Source organism: Sceloporus undulatus, chromosome 5 (assembly GCF_019175285.1).
Source record: "Sceloporus undulatus isolate JIND9_A2432 ecotype Alabama chromosome 5, SceUnd_v1.1, whole genome shotgun sequence".
Classification (NCBI taxonomy): Eukaryota; Metazoa; Chordata; class Lepidosauria; order Squamata; family Phrynosomatidae; genus Sceloporus; species Sceloporus undulatus.
The window spans coordinates 190,840,119-190,853,618 of record NC_056526.1 but is presented as its reverse complement, the minus strand read 5'-3'; positions in this window follow the sequence as shown (position 1 = coordinate 190,853,618).

Here is a 13,500-nt window from a genome sequence, read left to right as displayed (position 1 = left end):
TACAGAAGTACATGAGGGATGAATATTACCCTGATTTTATTTCATTTTCATTTTAATATGATTAAAATATTTATATTTTACATCAACAGCAAACTGGAGGCCTATGGCTAACATCTTCAGTTTTTTCTCCTGTATGTTTTTTTAACACCTTCCCTGATGAAGAAGCCGGTGGTGCTTTGAAAGCTTGCAGCATGGATTTTGTGCATTTTGGTTGGCCCAAGAAAGAGATCACTTTTGGGTAGATTTTTTCATGTTACTGTATTTTTGCAGTTGAATTCATAGCCTTGTGAATCTTGTGTTAAATTTATGTAGGCCACCTTGGAGCGGGGGAAAGGCCAATACAGTGGTACCCCGGGTTACGAATTTAATTCGTTCCGCCGCCGCGTTCGTAACCCGAAAATCTTCGTAAGCCGAAAAAGCCATAGGCACTAATAGCGAAAGCTGCGATTTCGTGCGAAAAAGCGCCGAAAAGCACCAAAAATTTTTTCGTAACCCGAAATAACCTTCGTAACCCGGAACAGTTTTTTTCAATGGATTTTTTTCGTAACCCGGAAATTTCGTAAGGCGGCGCATTCGTATCCCGGGGTACCACTGTATAAAAATTCAACTAAGTAAGTACAGTAACATAAAAAATCCACCCAACAATGACTTATTTTACGTAAGTTTTAAAATACTTGAATCACAATGTAGGCCTATGTAAATGGAGTTACGTCTGCGGGAATTAAAACTGGACCGTTCTGTAATGTTATGTTACTATGTAGGAGAGCCAGCAAAGTGACTGATGCAACCAATACATAATGGGACTGATGGGCTAGGGAGTGCCAATGAGTATTGGTAATAATAATAATAATAATAATAATAATAATAATAATAATGATATTCTGCCTTTCCCAAGGGAATCAAGGCAAATCACTGGTAGAGCCCAGTGCTCTTGCTGGAGTCCTGTTACACATCATCACAGCTCACCTTCAGGGTTTCTTAGCATCTCTAATATATAACTATATGTCAAGTCATGTAAAGTATGCCATGATAACAATAGCAAGTACATTTCTATATTGCTTACCAATGCATTTAAGCACTCCTTAAGCGGTTTACAAAGTGTAAGCTAATTGCCCCCAACAATCTGGGGACTCATTTTAGCGACTTCCACGGAAGGATGCAAGCCTGAGTCGAGCTTGAGCCCTTTCTCTGGAAGTGAACTCACAACCTTGTGGTTTGTGAATGAGTGACTGCAGGACAGGCATTTAACCACTGCGCCACCAGAGCTCCTGATAGAGGATTCCTGCCATTTTTCCCCCCTAAGAAAAATGATTATAAACAGTTAAAAACACAAAAAGTACAGCACGCCACTCCACACACACACACTACTCCCACATCATTTAAATTTCACAGGCCTACCTGAATAAAAAGATGTAGAAAATCCACTTGGGTTTACCTGCAGTTTCACCACATGTGCAATGCATTGCATGGGAGCTATCCAGATGCTGAAACTAACTGCACTTGTCCCTCCACATTTGCTAGGGTTAGGGGCACAAGACCCCTGTGAATATGGGGAAACTGCAAATAACAAAAATGCCATGCTTTTAACTGAGAGGACACCTCTCTAGGAATCTCTAGGTCCTCCAGTGCAACTCTGTGGTCAACGTCTGACAGACACTGAACATAGAACTGCGCTGGAGGAGCTACAAAGGCCTTGTGGAGTGTTCTCTCTAGGAATCTTTAGGTCTTTCAGTGCAACTTTTAGTTAACGTTGACTATAGAGTTGCACTGGAGGACCTAGATATTCCTAGAGAGAACATCTTAATCAAATCCGTGCATAATCAAATCCACAAATATCACAGCCACAAATATGGAGGGATGAGTGTAATTCCCAACATAGTCTTAGCAGCTAGCTCCTACAAAGCTATGGGGATGGAGCAGCCATTAAAACTGAACTGCTGCCCTTAAAAATAAGGTCAGATTTTTCTAGCCCACCCTTTCTGCATCCTGCTTTATTGGAGTATTCTAATTTCACAGCTATTACTTTTTCTACACCATCCATAATTTTATATACTTTTATCATGCCCAGTCTTTGTTGCTTTTTTAAAAAAAAGCTACTTTGCTATAAACCTTATCATCTAGCTTATGCCCCTTGCTCAGTGCACCCTTTTCTGCTCCCTTTCCCATCCCTACAATATTCTTTTCATGATTTGGAGGAAGGAAGCATTTCTTTGCATCCTGGAAAAAAGAAATGGAAATGATGGCAATTGCAACCCTTCTGCAGTGCAGGAGATAGCTATGGAGGGATGGCAAAATGAGGGCAAATAAGAATTATGCCCCCTAAATGAAATTCCTTTTCGTCTTCACATTTCTAGCATTACTGTAACCTGACAGTTCAGTTGAACCCTTAGAAATAGAGTTTAGTCACCCAAAGAAGAGGCAAAATGCCCAAGGGAATCTGAAGAAAGAAAACCGAAGAGTTCAAGGTGTGAATCATTGTCAGTGTCTCACTCTCTGCAGTGCTAGAAACTGTGAACTGAAGGAATGTCTCATTTGGAGGTGCAGAAATCTTAGCTCTAATTCCCATCTTAAACCCGTGATGCCAGGTTGACTGTGGGATGGCGCTCATGTGGCTTTAAATGTCAACAGAGTCTGGATCATGAAAACACACCAGAAATTTCCTTCCGCCAGAACTATGATACCTGTCCCCTCTCCTTTGCTGAAACCTACATTTTAGCTCTTGCATATCACCGCAACATACAGTATCTGTTTACTGGCTGATGGAAAGGGGGTTGTGCAGGGAAGCACTGCCTTGCAAAGCACTGCCTTGCAGAGAGTGTAAAGTTATGCTCTGCATTTGTGCATGGATGTGCATGTGGATTTGGTTCCACATTTGTGTGCACTGCATTGCCATTCACTTTTGAGTATAACACAATGAAGGAACTGGACAAGGTCATAAAGTGCAAAGCTGTAACTCTGAACACTAAAGTGAGGATCATCCAAGCCATCGTATTCCCTGTCATTGTGTATGGATGTGAGAACTGGACAGTGAAGAAAGCTGATAGAAAACCAACTCATTTGAGATGTGGAGCTGGAGAAGAGTGCCAAAGACACTGTGGAGGGCTAAGAAGACAATCCTTGAAGCGATCAAGCCTAAACGTTCTTCAGAGGTCAAGATGACTAAACTGAGGCTGTTGTACTTTGGCCACCTCATGAGAAGATATGAGTCATTAGACAATACAACGATGCTAGGAAAGGTGGAGGGATGTAGGAAGAGGGGAAGACCCCATGCCAGATGGATAGACTCAATCAGGCCGGTCATGGGAATGAATTTGCAGGACCTTAGCACAGCAGTCGAGGATAAGGGGTCTTGGAGATATTTCACCCACAGGGTTGCCATGAGTTGAAGTCAATTCGAGGGCCGTTAACGAAAACAAGAAGAAGCACAATTGTCAGGTAACTCTCTGGGAGAGAAGTTATGCTCCATCTCCTCAGTGTAGGATTTTGACCACAATATTCAAGAAAATGGATAGGGAGATACAGATCTCCTGTTTTCATAAAACGGCAACCATAGGTTGACCAATAAAACTGAAGGGGAGTGAGGACAGAGAGGGGAAAAAGCGGTTCTGTACACAGCATGTGCTAAAAGTGAAGAATTCCCTCCAAGATGTGGTGATAAGAACCAGTTTGATTACTTTTAAAGGGATAAAGCCAATGCAGGAAAGGGACGTTTATCAGTGGCTTCTTCTTATGACTAGCATATGTAATCAGGCAATATATTCAGAGACTCGATGTGGTGTTGCGGTTTGAGTGTTGGATTATGACTCTGGAGACCAGGGTTTGGTTCTTAGCTAGGCCATGGAACCCACTAGCTGATCTTGGCCAAGTCCCGCTCTCTCAGCCTCAGGGGAAGGCCATGGCAAACCTCTTCTGAATAAATCTTGCCAAAGGAACCCTATGATAGATTTGCCTTAGGGTCACCATAAGCTGGAAATGACTTGAAGGCAGACAGCAGCAGTATGTTCAGAAGCAGTACACCTCTCTCTATTATTGAGGATCATGATTGAGAAAGGTCTTTTTAAGAACTGTGTCCAGCATATAGGACTGGGAAACAAGATGGAGCTTTGGTGATTGGCAGGAGACACCTTTCGTTTTCATGGGCCTTTTGTGTAAGCCATAATGGTCTCCATTAGAGCCAGCATGGTGTAGGGATTTGAGTGCTGGACTATGACTATGGAGACCAGGGTTCGATTCCCTGCTCAGCCATGGAAACCCATTGGGTGATCTTGGGTGAGTCGCACACTGTCAGCCCCCAAACCCCAATAATATATTCACCTTAGGGTATCATAAATTGAAAATGACTTGAAGGCACACAATAATAACAACATTGGAACAGGACTCAGGGAGGAGAGGGTTGTGGAATACATTGCCTTGGAGTTTCCTTCTTTGGAGGTTATTAAGGAGAGACTGGATGGCAATCTTTTGGGAGTACTTTGATTGTGTCTTCCTGCATGGCAGAATGGGGACAGACTGGATAGCCCTTCCAACTTAGTGCTTCTATGATTCTAAGGATTCTGGGTACGGTCCTGCCTTGTTGGTTTTTTCCTCCTACATTATTTGTGAAATGTTTGTTGGAATTCCATGAGTTTGATATCTCTGATGTGGGTCTGAGCCAATGCAACTGTAATCCCTGCGCTGGACTATAAATTACACATTTGACAGTATGTTTAGGGTGGAAGCTGGAGACACGTAGTGGTCATTGGGTTTACAGTGTGACATCTAGATGTCCACTGTGTAGCTCCAGTATCCATATCTTTGTTTGCTCATGTTGGCCTGTGTGTAAAACCTGTGCTCCACCTTTTGACCTTTTAGCTACTCTTTACAACCATTGTTGGGAGTGAAGTTGGCATTCCACCATCAAACTTTCTATGCTGAAGCAATGAGCATTTTCAGATATGCAGAGCATGCAACTTTTGACTCGTTCTTTCTAGTGTGAAGTTGAACGCTTTCATGGGTGGCATCCACAGATTTTTGTGGGTTTTTCAGTTGTGTGGCCATGTTCTAGAAGTGTTTATTCCTGACTTTTCACCAGCAGCTGTGGCAGCATCTTCAGAGAATGCTGGCATGGAAGAGAGTGGGGTATGTATATGTGTGTGTGTGTTGTGTTGTGTGACCCTGGGTTGGGAGGAGTGATTTCCATGTTAATCTGTGTGTTGTTCTGTTGTTGATGGCAAGGCCTCAGGGTGGGAGGATATACAAAGAGGATTAGAGTCTGTTAAATAAGTGATCATTGTCTGCAGGGAAAACCCCCGATTCTGGGTGGTTTTTTCATTTTCATTTTTCTGGCTCTTAATTTTAGTGTTTTTCAGGACTGGTAGCCAAACTTTGCTAACTTTAAGGCTTTCTTCTTTCCTGTTGAAGTTGTCCAGGTGTTTGTGGATTTCAGTGGCTTCCCTGTGCATTCTGATAGCTGTTGGCATAGTTCAGAATTTTGGCCGCATGAGTTTACCACATACAGTGCAGCTGTGGACAAGTCTACATAGAGACCACCAAACGCAGTGTTCAAACATGAATCAAAGAAAATGTGAGACACTGCAGACTGGGTCAGATGGAAAAATCAGCAGAAGCAGATCATGTTATAAACCATCCTGGTTTATGTATGGATGTGAGCAGGGCAAGGTAATACTAATGGTCTCTACCTCAGTTGCTTCCTAGTAGTCACTGAGCAAGCATGGTTGTGTCATCTTTTGTGTCCAACACAGGTCACATGCAAACTAAGACCAAAAAAGGAGGACCTAGCCTCCTCTTCCAGAAAGAGCATGAGAAAGAGCGGATGTGATCTCCTATAATCATAGAATAACAGAATTCAAGGAGACTCCAAGAGCCATCCAGTCCAACCATATTCTACCATGCAGGAAGACACAATCAAAGCACTCCCTGTGAGAGATGGCCATCCAGCCTCTGCTTAAAAACTTCTGAAGAAGAAGACTCCATCATCCTTTGAGGCAGCATCTTCCACTGTCAAACAGCTCTTACTGTCAAGAACCACTTGCTAATGTTTAGGTGGGATCTGCTTTCCTGCAGGATGAATCCATATCTCCATATTCTAGTCTCTGGAGCAGCATAAGACAGGCTTGCTCCATCCTCAATATGTAAAAAAGTAAAGGTTTCCCTTTGACATGATTGTCTAGTCGTGTCCAACTGTGGGAGGCGGTGATCATTTCCGTTACCAAGCCAAGGGAGCCAGCATCGTCAGAGATGACTGCATGGTCTTGTGGCCAGCATGACTAAACGCCAAAGCGCACGGAACACTGTTACTTTTCCACTGAAGTGGTACCTATTTATCTACTTGTATTTTTACGTGTTTTCAAACTGCTAGCTTGGCAGAAGCTGGGACAAGTGATGGGAGATTACTCCGTCACACAATGCTTGGGTCTCAAACTGCTGACCTGTTGATCTTGCGTTCATCAGAATCAGCATCTTAACTGCTAAGCCACCGTGCCCCTTTTTCTCAGTATGACATCCCTTCAAATAAACCGCCATATCTTCAGAGAAAACATTCACTTACTTTTCCTATATCATTGAAATTCAGACGTTTTGTACAATGTGATTTATGTTGATTGACTGGACTGTCTATAATATCAGGACAGTTCTTGCTCTAGAACTGAGTAGAACCACCGAATCAATAGGAAATTGGTAAAACACTTACTTGAATCCCATTGATTCAATCGGTGTTCTCTAGTTGGCATAAACAATTGCATTTAGTCCTCAGTTTCCTTTACACAATCTCTGCCATCAGCTCCCTGCAATGTCAAGTTGGACTGGATGCTGCTGCTAGAAGAAATGCAGCCAAACAATGACAAAAGTAAAGGGAATATCAATGGAAATGAACCCAAGAGTACCATTCTGAATTCATTCCAAGTAACAAACTAAGCAAATTAAGCCTTGCTTCTTTTGTATTCATTCATTCATTCATTCATTCATTCACAAAAGTACATACGTCTCAAAAATTTATACGAACACACATAGTTTGCGATAAGAGCTGCCACAGTGATCTAGAACAAAAACTTTGCTAAGTTTGGCTAAAGGCCTGCCAAGTCCTGCAAACCTTTCCCCATGTTGGTCCATCAGATGCTTCCAGGAGCCCTACAAGTCCTACAAGGGGGACAGGAGCCCAGGAGCCAAATCCCTCCCTTGTTCCACAGCAACTGAGATCCATAACCCACTGTTGCTGAAATTGGAGGTGACTTACAGCCATTATGAATAGCGACTCCCAATGCTCATTTGTATTTTAGCACCCTTGCATGCTTACTGCCATTGGACATGACCATGTTCCTGGCTGAAGTTCATTGCCTGGAAGTACTTTGAGAAGAGAACATAGCCCCTAACTACCAGAAAAGACTTTCTGATTGTGCTTTTTGCAGGACTACCTAGAAAACCAAACCTATGCTGCACATCAGGAATCTTGGATTGGACTCCATTATGCCAAGGCCTGGGTCTGGATTGATGGAGGAAAATATCCTCAAATGTGAGTTGAGTATGCGAAGCAAACAGTCTGTGTTTTGCATTGTAGAAACCAATTAATTCTTGTCCTTTGATGGAACCTCCTTTTTTTAAACACAAGCTTACATAGGTTGTGCAGAATCACCACAATATTTGATTCACATGCTGTTGTAACATTCATTTTGAACTCTGAAGTAAGTAAAAGGGTAGCAATATTGTGTTGTTCAGGTTCATTAAGGCCAGTTGGCCTGCAATGAGGGTGAGAGAAATCTTGGAAGTCTCTTGTACATCTCTCTCTCTCTTTAATGTATAGTGTTTTGGTATGAATGGCATGCTCTGCCATTGTGACTGGTGCTTATCCACATTTAAAGATAGCACTAGGGACCGTTCCTTGTAAACTTACCAGGGCCTTCCCCTTGTGACATCACAAGACCCTAAGATCTGGTGTTTTTGTGGATGGTGTACTGTGTGCCCTTGTGGGTGCTGGTTATGGTTTGGTGCTTAATGGCTTCAACAGGGACTGTCCCTGGTGACACCATCCTTGGTCCAAAACACAGTGTAGAAATAGCCCAGTTTGACACTGCTTCACCTGCCCTGGCTCAATGCTTTGTGACACATTTCCCTTCTCTGTTAGAGAGCTCTGGTGCCACAATAAACTACAATTCCCAGGACACTGAGCCAGGGCAATGAAAGTGGTGTCAAACTGGATTATTTCTTCAATGTGTTTTGGACCCTTGATAACATCTTCATTTCCAGTTCTCCTTGTGATATCACTGAGTGCCTTCTGCTCCTGGTCTTGACATTTCAGGGCCTGGAATAGTCCTGATCCAACTGTAATACTGTCATTTGATAGGAACAACTAATAAAAAGTGTTCACTAGAACCAGGTGTTATCTACCCTAGACTTGTTTTTGAAAATGGCAGTCACTGGAGGGAAGCAGAATGCAAAAGGGAAGGGGCCATGTCTTGCAGGCCAGCCACCCTTTTCCTGGGACTGTTTTCTTATTTGCCTCCCCTTCCACAAATTGCCATTTATTCTATTCTAGAAGTAAAACTACCATAAATAAAAGCATGTATTTATTTATTGCTTTTCTAAGCTGCGTTCCTTCCAGTGTGGGACCCAGGCTAGCTGACACACAATAATTGTTTTGTTTGTTGTGTGCCTTCAAGTCATTTCTGACTTATGGTGACCCTAAAGTGACCCTATCAGAGGTTTACTTGGCAGGATTTTCAGAGGAGGCTGTCCATTGCCTTCCCCTGAGGCTGAGAGAGTGTGACTTGCCCAAGGCCACCCAGTGGGTTTCATGGCCAGGCTGGGAATACAGTGGTACCCCGGGATACGAATGCGCCGGGTTACGAATTTTTCGGGATACGAAAAAATCCCATAGGGATTTATTGCTTCGGCTTACGAAGGTTTCTTCGGGTTACGAAAAAACCGCGGCGCTATTTTCCGCCACCGGAGGGCAGCAGAGAGCTATTTTTCCATTAGCGCCTATGGGAATTCGGCTTACGAAGGTATTTCGGGTTACGAAATTAACCGCGGAACGAATTAATTTCGTAACCCGGGGTACCACTGTACAACCCTAGTCTCCAAAGTCCAGCACAGTCCAACACTCAAACCACTATGCTACACTGGCTCCTGACACACAATACACAAAGTACTTATTTCTGTGTTTGGTTTAGCAGCAAATAGTGCTTTCGAAGCCAAACAATAAAATAAATACTTGTGTTGTTATGGTCAGCAAGAATATTCTGAATGTTGCCTCTCACTTGCACTCCCCCTGGAAGCCGTTACTGAAAGAAAACAAATCAGGGCACACATACATTGTCCATTCCAAAGTGGTAAACCTAGGAATGGCTTCTTAAATGGTCAGAAGACTCTTGATACTGGATCAGACCAAAGGCTTCTTCAGTAGCTGCCCTCTCACACCGCAACAGAATACAGAGTGCCAAAAGTTCAGTAGGTGAAGGAACAAATTGTGTCTGATAACAAACAGTCTGGGGTATGGAGCTGTAAATCAAAGCTAAGTGCAAGTAGGAGTAGCAAGAGAGCAAAGTCAACAAACAGTCCAGGGTCATAAATCACAGGATTGTATCTCACAGCAAACGTAGGATGAGAGAGAGGGAAAAACCAAGTTTGCTTCTAACAAACCAAAATGGAGGGCCCTTATAAAGTCAGCTGACTCAGTCCTACCTAACTTGCAGACCATACTTAAGCCATTTCCCAACTCCATGTGTGCAACCTCTCACTTTGCTTCCAGGGGATGGTCTGTGTCTGTCCTAAATGCTGAAAGCCTTTGCCTTTCCTAAGGACTTGGTGCTTTCTCTCTTACACCTTCTTTCTCTGAAGAACTCAGATGTCAGTCAGACTGAGCTGGATGAGGAGAAAGCTGTGATAGGCCTGTTTCATCTTCTGAAACCAAACTCTCAAGAGCAGGGGTCGGCAACCTCCGGCCCGCAGGCCGGATGCGGCCCGCGGAAGCCTTTCGGCCGGCCCCTGCTCACTCCTGCTGCCGCCGCCGCCACCAATTGCAGCATTTTGCCGCTCCGGGTGCCGCCATTTTATTTCTCAAAAGGGCGGCGAAGTCTCACGCAACCTTTCACGTGGTCGCGCGAGACTTCGCCGCCATTTTGCGAAACAAAATGGCAGCGGCCTAGAGGCAAAGTCTCGCGCGACCACAGGAAAGGTCGCGTGAGACTTCACCACCATTGGCGGCGGCCTCTAGGAGGCCCATTGCGGTGGCCGGGGCCCTCCAAGAGGGGCCCCAGCAACGGCAAAGGGGCCAGCAAAGAGGGAGAGGCCTCCAGCACTGGCGCCCCCCACCAGCTCTTTCCCGGCCTTTGACAGGGCCTGGGGCCCCGTCAGGGGCCGGCAAAGAGGAGGAGGCCTGGCCCCTGGAGGGTGGAAGCTCCACCCCTGGCATGTGGCTCCACCCCTGGAGGATGGAAGCTCCACCCCCCAGCTTCGGCCCCCCCAGTTGTCTGAAGGACAGCAACCTGGCCCCCAGCTCAAAAAGGTTGCCTACCCCTGCTCAAGAGGGACATGGCAGCATCCAAAATCCGGTGGGGCTGACACCATTGTGTGCCATGTGGGACTTGAGGACATCAATCCTTCCTTGCTCTTCATACCCAACAACTGGGATTCAGGAGCATATTATCCACAGTCATCATGGCCTGTGGTCAATGATAGACCTGGCCTCCATGACATTGTGTAATTCTTTCAAAAGCTGTCCAAGCTAGTGAGTAAACAATGCCCTGTGCAAAGAAGCACTTCCTTTTGTCCATCTCCTCTAAAGATTTCTGCAAAGGTTTTATTTTTCAGCTGCTTTCCTAATAATTTCTTTTCTGCACATTGCCTTTCAGACAACAGCTACACACTAAGGAGCTTATCGCATGAGGCTCCAGGAATAGCACGGAACGAAAGGGGGTGTGATTGGAACAGGACAGGGAAAGGACACATTTTACTGCATGCTGGAACACCGCCGACACCACTGAAAGTCCCCATTCTGTTCCAAATCCATGCCAGGGAGGCCAATTTTCAGGAACTGTTCAATCAGCCCCGTGCGATAAGCTCCTCTGTTTCATTGGGTATTTCACTGGTCTTAATGGGCCTAAGATCTCTTTCATGGTCAGCCATTGCTAGTTCAGAATCCATGGCTGTACAGCAGTGAGGTAGACTTGAGTCAAATCAACTCAAATTCAGTTCACTGGAATTGCTTGATTTGGACTTGGCTTGGCAATAAATGATGCAGTGACTTGACTTGTGGCTTGTGTATTTTTTAGCAACGACCTTGCTGGCATCATCCATTTCAAGCAGCAGGCAAGACCAGCGTCCTGAGCTTGAGGTGTGTTTCTCAGAAGGCAACAGGCTTGAGACAGAAAGACCCTTCCGAAGCCTCCTCTGTTGTGCAGTAGGGGCAGGCTGGCAAGCAGATATCAACCCCACTTCATACCCATTGCTTAATACATTTGATGTTCGCCTCTGAGAAATGCACCCCAACTCTCTTTTTTTCTGTTAAAGTTGGCTCCTGGACTTGAGACTTGAAAGTGTCTTGCGAGGACTCGAAACTTAACTCAAGACTTGGATTAAAAGATCTGAATACATCACTGGTGCATGTTAGTGTTCATTGATCAGCTGCTGCCTTTCCTTTTCAGATACTGGAGGTCAATTGTTCCCAGCGGAACTCCTGAATATTGTGTCATATTACTCACACACTGTGGGCCAAGACTATGTTGGCGCAATGTTTCTTGCGACTTAAAAAAACGGGCCATTTGTAAGATGAAGCCTAATAGAAAATGGTTCAGTGAGAAGATGAAATAAAGCTGAATTTCATGGTCTTTACACAAAAGCAAAGATAAAAGCTCAACAGTACCATTAATGTTGACGCCACAGTCAGCCAATCATGCATTGGACCTGAAGCATGAGAGAGATCAACTTTCTGACATCAGGATTCAAGAGGACATTAACCATGCATCTTTGAGGCTGCAAAAGAGACTTTATTTAGCGACCCCCCCCCCAAATAAACCTCACGTCCACATTCCTATGTAAAAAAGAATCCAGCTGAAACTCACTGTTTGTGAATAAATGAATATGAACTACAAATATATTTCTTCCTTGCTATTAAGTTTTTAGTTCATGATTAAACTGAGGCTGTTGTTATCATTCTGTGCCTTCAAGTAATTTTGAATTTATGCTGACCCTAAGGCAAGCCTTCCACAGGGTTTTCTTGGCAAGATTTGTTCAGAAGGAGTTTGTCATTGTCTTCTTCTGGGGCTGAGAGTGTGTGACTTGCTCAAGGGGCTGAGACCAGGCCCAGTGGGGATTTGAACCTTGGTTTCCCAGCACCCAAAGTGACTACACCATTTTGAGGTTATCACACTTGAAAAATGGGATGTGACAACATGACTCATTGGAAAAGCCTGATAAAGTGGAAGGCAGTAGGAAAAGAGGGAGACACAATGCAGAAGGATTGGTTCAATAAAGGAAGCCACGGAAGCCTGAGTTTGCAAGGCCTGAGCAGTTCTGATGATTTCTTGGAGGCCCCTCATTCATAGGGTGGCTATCAGTCAAAACTGCCTCTACAGCAAATAAACACAACCCTGTCGGGGGCCTTGGATGTATTACTGTAATTAATATTTTTAAACGTGGCTTTCCAAGCTCTTCATGTGTACAAGAGGGGTTCTAGGCTTAGGGATCACAGATTCCACCCAGGCTTGGTGAGAAGTCTAGCTGGAGTCCAAAATGCCTCCAAAACAGGGGAGAACTTCCACCAGGGAATCCAGTCCTACTCTGTGTTTGGTGGTCCCTATGTAGACTTGTCCGCAGAAGCATGGTATGCAGTAACCTCCTGTGGCTGTGAGAGGGTCTCTCTGGTCCTTGGCTGAGTGAAGCATTTGCTGGATTTTCTTGGTTGGTTTATAAACCATTTGGAGGCTGTGCTTCTTCACCACTTTGCCTATTCTGTCTGTGACTCCTTTGATGTATGGTAGAAATGTCTTCCCTAGAGTCTCCATAGGGACCACCAAATGCAGTGTCCAAACACGAATCAAGGAACACGAGAGACACTGCAGACTGGGTCAGCCAGAAAAATCAGCCATAGCAGAACACATTATAAACCACCCTGGGCACAAAATGCTCTTTGAAAACACTGAAATTCTGGGTCATGCCAACAACTATCAGGTCAGAATGCACAAGGAAGCCCTTGAAATCCACAAACACTTGGACAACTTCAACAGGAAAGAAGAAACCCTCAAAGTAAATAAAGTTTGGCAACCAGTCCTAAAGAACACCAAAAGCAGGACTCAGCAAATGCAAATGAGAAACCACTCAGAGGCTTTCCCAGCAAACAATGATCTCCAATTAGCAGACACTAATCCTCTTTTGCATACCCTCCCACCCTGAGGAGGCCACCAACAACAGAAGAACACACAGATTAATATGGGAATCACTCCTCCTCACCCAGAGTCACACAGTGTGTGTGTGTGTGTGTGTGTGTGTGTGTGTATATATATATATATG